The following is a 7,097-nucleotide window of genomic DNA, read 5'->3' as shown; positions in this document are numbered from 1 at the left end:
GAGTTATAAATTAATCTGAATGTTTATGTATAGATTGAATTCAAAGGAATAGTGTTGGATATTAATTACTTAATTCTGTGAAGAAACTGTGCTGTTTGTTGTTTTTTTGCCATGTAGTAGGCTATATAGTGAATGGGGACACAAATCGATACTTTAGTGGCATGAAGGCATGTGATTTTTTATTTTTGGGTAAACTATTCCTTTATTTTCCCCACTGTTATAAATCTGTCCACATGTATGAAATGTTGACATAAAAAGCTAAATTTCTAATTGAATTTAAGGAAACTGAAAGCAGCCGAATACACGTTAGAGCAAATATAACTTGTGCTTCAACCAGTGGATAAATGCAAACCTTTTCAGCTCCAGCTCAAAGAAAGAAAATGTTGAGAAGGAAATTCGTTAGCCTTCCGTGCTACTGCACGTCTGAATATGCAAAACACTTTCACTCGACTATAGCTCAAGGCTACGACTGCAAAATGTTAGTAAACATATGTACATGTCATGTTTGATTCTTTCTGAAACTGTGAGAAACATTTATTGTAAATGGCGTTACGTTTCGTTTCCTTTCACATCATGAGAAAGAAGATTCTGAGCACTAAACATCCTCCATGAGGACATACTGTATGTCTGGTACAAGACAATGAGGAAATCATTCTCTAAATCAGCCCAGCTGTTTTTTTTAAACACATATACATATATAGTGTTTATCGGTTTTGTATCACACACCATCCATCATAATTTTGCATGAATGCTGGGTGCAGTTGCGAGCGTGCTTGGGTGGAGATGTCCTGCCTGAGGGTTTCTGAAAGGAAATCTCACAGGTGTCAGACCCTCAATAGCAACAGGAGAATTCTATCAGTCTGTCCTTTGTCCTGGGAAAAAGAAGGATTTTCCACAGACATCCCAGAAAATTCCCATTTTAGACACTGTGCTTCTTTATTAAGCCATTCTGGGGGTATAAACAGATTAGTCACATCACAAAACAACCAGATGACATCACCAAACTATTTATGTTTTCTGAACAAAATATGAGTATGCTTTGTGAGTTTGTTGAGTATGCCAGGTGGTTGCTATGTTAGGGTGTTGTTTTTTAGGGTGGTTGTTGCTAGGGTGTTTTGTGTGTCTTAGCTCTAGTGCAGTATATTCTGTTCTCTATGGGAAAGAAATATACTCTAAATGGAACTTTTAACATCTATGGAATCTCTTTGTAGTGAAAAAATGTTCTTTAGATTATTAATATATGTTCTTTATACTAAGCAAAATTGTTGTTTCGTCAATGAAGACCCTTTAATAATCAAGGAGACTAACCATTCAAAAAAAGTTCTTTATAGTCGAAAAATGTTCTTTAGATTTTGTAAATGTTGTTCACACTAGAAAAAATTACTTATTCAAGAATTGTTTCTTTTGGGAACAAAAAATATGGGAGCATGCACAAAAATTAAATCAGAAGTCAATGGGAACCAAAACTGTTTGGTTACCAACATGTTCTTTTCTCCTCAGCAGACGACTGAAAATCATGCAGGTTTGGAACGACACGATGGTGAGTAAATGATGACAGAAATGCTCATCTTTGGGTGAACTATCCCTTTAATATTGCATTTAATTCATGTAAAAAAAAGTTTTTTCTCGTGTCATTCCGTGCATGCTTTTGGGTGTATCATGAGTTGCAATAGTAGCTATAATATCTTCCCCGCTCTTAAGAACTTTGATCAAGTCTCGACAAAGCTGTGGTGAAATTCTTGTGTGTAAATGTGTTTTAATGCGCACTAATTGCATCTCTCAATATGAAAGTCGCTCAGCACATCAAAACATTCTCAGATGTGGGGGAGGAACCTGAGCTTGACACAAAAGAGGAAGTTGTTTTGATCCATCCCGTCAGTCACTTCCTCTGTTTTCCACTGACATCCAACCATACTGAAAACAATGTGTCAACGGATAGGTTCCACATTCCCCACAATGACAGAAGTACCCGCAAATACACCAGTGACAAAAAGTACTTAATTGCATTGAAAGCACACTTGTAGTGTACCACAAATCTTAGAAGTATATACTTGCAGATTATATAATATTAATGAAATAAAAGGCCACTTACTCAACTTAAAGAGAGAAACTTGACTGTTTCTTTACACACTTAAGTACTCTTTTAAAAAGAGCACTTTGTAATAATGTAAAAAAAATCCTACTTTAAAGTACTTCATGTTTTAATAATCTCTTGTTTTGTGCACTTATGTTGACTAACATACTAAAGCACATGTAAAGTGATTATGATTTGAACTGTATAGTGTGCTTGTCAATGTTGTATTTAAATGAGTAAACTGCAACTTTATCTTTATAAATGTGCAAAAGCAAATATATTTCAATAAATGATATACAGTTTTCAATAGAAATTACATTAAAGTATATTTTAGTTGATCATAAATGCTTGTACATTCAGCATATATTTCAAAAACAATAGAAGTCATTCTGAAATTACATATGAAGAAGTCCTGCTTAAGTGGATCCAAAAACACTCTAAAATTCAGCTAATTACATTTAATATAAATTTAAACTACACTATAAAAAATCTAAAGTTGAGAAAACTTAAAAGTTTAAGATTTTTGTTGTATAAACTGAATACAACATATTGAGAAAACTCAAAAAATCTCATTTTTCCTCAAGTTTTCTCAACTTTTGATTTTTTACAGTGTATAATAGGCCTACATTTAATTTGATTGCAATTAAGTGTCTGAAAACATTACTTTAGGTATGTATGTTACATCCATAATATACTATTTTTTAAAAAGGTTTGCTCAAGTGCACTTCTTTGTTCGTAAGCCAAAACAAAACAGAACAAAAAAACGTTATCGACTCATTCTCCTGAGAGCTTCCTATGAAGTACAACCGAAGCGTGACATGCTGCTGCCAATGCAAATGCCCGCGAACAGTGCTGTGTAATACAGATTCATCATTGTTGACTGCAGAGCCGCAGAGACAGGTTTATGGTGCTGATGCAAAGGGAATCATCCCCTTCACCCAACCTGTTCAGCAGCTTCCCACAGGACAGGTTTGGAGTCAAGACATCCTGGCATGAGAAGAGAAAACGCTGCTGTCCCTTTAAGGGCCACTGGAATGTGCATGTCCCCTCCACCACCCCCTAAAAAGCCAGCGGAGCGCTGATTGCACACCTGTGCAGGAGCTGTCCGAGGCCTCCACCTACTGCATTCCTGCCCCTACAGTCCCACAGTCCCACTGCATGCTGGGACGTACCTGCTAAACGGGTACACTGCAGCAGTCAGGCAGGTCCTAACAGGCGTCCTATTCCCATCTCAGAAATCCCTGGTATGCAGCATACCACCCTGTCTTTCTCATAGCCGGCCCTGCATGCGCTTTCAGAGGAATGAGATGGACAGAAAAAATCGTGACACCCTGCACACTTCATGCCTGAGCCTGCCTCACTCTATCAGCTTACAACTTCAGCTGTCAAAGCACTAATGTAGACACCAACAGCAAAAAGATATACACTTTAATATACTTTTAAAAAGAGTACATATTAAGGAAATAACACACTTAACTGAATGCAAAGTACTTAATTGCATGTTATGTTAATTTAATTTAATAAATATCTTAACTTTTTTTTTTTGTTGAAAAGTGGGGACATCCCATAGGCGTAATGGTTTTTATACTGAACAAACTGTGTGTGCTATTGCCCTACACCAACCCTACACCTAAACTTAGCCCTCACAGGAGACTTTGTGCATTTTTAGATTTTCAAAAAAACACCATTTAGTATGTTTTTTAAGACTTTTGAATTACGGGGACATAGGCAGTGTCCTCATAAACCACCTTCATATTGTAATACCTCTGTCATACCCATGTCATTATACAAATTTGTGTCCTCATAAACCACATAAACATGCACACACACACACACACACACACATATTATATAACAAGCAATCGTTTTGAGTTATGATAACTTCTAATGAAACTATGCACCAACAGGCTGAGTTAGAGTTTAACAGTTTGTGGCATAAACAAATTTATAAGTTGATTACTCTAAAAAAATAAGTTGTTTTAATTAATGACTAATGGAGTTGTGACCCTGGCATTGATTAATCATATCTTTTATTTTCATATTATATTATATTATATTATATTATATTATATTATATTATATTATATTATATTATATTATATTATATTATATTATATTATATTATATTATATTATATTATATTCATCAAACTTAAGATTGTTTTTGGCCCACTTAAGTATATCTTAAGTTATTTATTTATTGATTTTTTAAATTTCAGAATGACTTTTGATGTCATTTAAACAAGGTTAAAGTGCTGCTGAATGTACTGACAAGCATTTATGGTAAACTGAAATATACTTTAATGGCATTTAATGAAACTTGTATGTCATGGATTTATATGTGTCTGTAATGATAAAGTTGCAATTTAGTACTTTTAAAATATATTAAATTAAATTATATATTAAATCTAATATTGAATAACACACTACAGTTAAAATTACAATCAAGTACTTTACATGTGCTTTAGTATGTTAGTCAACACATCAAAATAAATGCAATAAAAGATTATTAAAACAATGATATAAAATGTATTTCAAAGTAAAGTACTTTTAATTTGACATTATCCATAAGTGCACTTATTAATAGTGGACTTAAGTGTGTTAACAAACAGCTATAAAAGTGTCTCTCTTTAAGTACACTTAAGTGGCCTTTTATTTCATTTCAGTTTAAAAATACATTTGAAGTCACATCTAGTGCACTCCTTTTTTTACAAGGGTCGGCTGAGGATGTTTAGATTTACAAAATATAGTACCCTGAATTAAACTAGCAGAAGTTTCAATAGAGGGCCTTGACTTTTGTTATGGGTTACAAACGTTTGCGTAAGTAGTCTTAAAGGAGCCCTGGCTGCTATAGGTTTTGCTCGTGTGTACATACAGTCTGGAATCCAGTCCTATTGTTGCGTTCTGGCTCTCTGTACATCCTGTCCTTTTACTGTGGGCAGTCCAGGCATGGTGAGACAGGCTTATTCGAAATGTTGTGGTTTTTCCGCATTAGCCATAAGCCTTTGGGCAAAGCTCGGAGAATACCATTTTGAGGACCCCACCTGTATTTATTTAGCAACTTAATTTGTACGAAGTAGTGAAAACACCAGGTGCTCTCAAAGTGAGATTAGAAAAGATGGTCTGTAATCATGAAGACATGCTAAACACTCATATCAAGATCAAAAACATGGTCTAAGTGGATCTACTGTGAGGCTTGATCTGACATCTGAGCTATTTAGCCCATGCTAATGTTGCCAAAAGACATTTTATTAGTGGTGTTTGCCAAGCCAAGGATCACTGTTAATATTGCTAATAAGGTTAGTGATTTGAACCACTAAACTTATTAAACTTTGGCACATGACTCATCCCGCACCTTTGCGCTACAGACATGAATGATACCTCAAATAATGCAAAAAAGCACAATTTAGCAATTAGCATTTAGCATAGCACAGCCCTGGTAACTTTTACATGGATATACAATGCTCAAATTTTCTTTATCAATGTAAAATTTAGGCTATATTAAAATTGCGTAAAAGTGAAAATTACAAAGTGAAACGTTTAAGTTACTAAAATACCATTTGTCCATGTCCTGTAATTTTAATTTAAGTTTTAGTAATTTTGTTATGTGCTTTTGTTATTTTTATTAGTAAAAAAAATAAAAATGTAGCTTTAATTATTTTTTTTATTTCAGTTTTCATTTTCAAGATTTTAGGTTTTTTAATGGACATCTCCTGGATATTTGTCCATTACCATGGCCTGTACTTTTGGTTTAAGTTTGAGTAATTTTGTCATGTGCTTTTGTCATTTTTATTATTATTATTATTTTTTTATATTTATTTAGCTTTCACAATTTTTTTTAAGTTTTCAGTGTAGCAATTTTAAGCTGACCATACGTCCTCATTTTCCCGGACATATCCTGAACATTTGTCCATGTCCTGCAACTTTAGTTGAAGTTTTAGTAATTTTGTCATGTGCTTTTGCCATTTTTATTTGTTTCTAAATATTTATTTAACTTTAATTGGATTTTACATCCACATCCTCATTTTCCTGGTCATGTCTTGGCCAGTATTTCTAAATTACCTAAAATGTCTCGGTTTTGTCTTCAAAATATTAGTGAAATATTAGCAAAATAATAGTATAGAAATAATACTAAAATATCACTTATACTGTAAATATGCCTCCTGTTTACTTTCATACAGTTCAGTCTAATAACAGTTCAGAAATACCATTATCACATCTCTTTGAGAGAGTCTTGCATTTAAATGACAAAGAAGCCAAACTTTGCTTCATTGTCCTCATGTACAGTCAGGACTCTCAGTAGTCCTTTGTGAGCATCCAGAGAGCATGAGGTCAGGCCAGGGGACTTCAGAGAGGGCAGAGCGTGGAGATGTTATCAGACTCATTCGGGCCCCCCTGCTCCAGTCCCCTTCCCTATCTGACCCCCTCTCCTTAAAGCAGGGAGCCATTGTCTCTGACCCAGGCTTTTTATTGCTTCTCTTGAATGGCCGAGCTATGCTCAAAACAAAGGCCTGTGTTTGCTTGCCCAAGGTGTCAGTCTTCAAACTCCCTCACACTGGATGCCCAGTGTTTACCCTCCAGTGAACTGAGGTTTACCAAAGCTGCCGTAAATTGGTTTGTTTTGAAAGGGTAATGGCAAACATTACATTCTCTCACAATAGGTTCATTAAGATGACAATAACTCTGGGTAAACAAGTTATTATGCTCTCCCTAGTGCCCCACTCTCATGATCCCTCTGTATAGTCTCAGAAACATTGAGCAGGCTATATTGTGCATTTCAATAAAGAAAAGTTACATTGGTGGCCAAACGTTTGGAATAATTAAGATTTTTGAATGTTTTTGAAAGAAGTATGCAGTGCTCACCAAGGCCTCATTCAAAAAATGCCGTAAAAACAGTATTATTGTGAAATATCATTGCAATTTAAATGAACTGTTTTCTATGTGAATATGTCATTTATTCCTGTGATCAAAGCTGAATTTTCAGCATCATTACTCCAGTCTTCAGTGTCACATGATCCCTCAGA

This window comes from Barbus barbus, assembly GCF_936440315.1.
Source record: "Barbus barbus genome assembly, chromosome: 19".
Classification (NCBI taxonomy): Eukaryota; Metazoa; Chordata; class Actinopteri; order Cypriniformes; family Cyprinidae; genus Barbus; species Barbus barbus.
The sequence above is the reverse complement of the archived record's forward strand: the minus strand, read 5'-3'. Positions refer to the sequence as shown.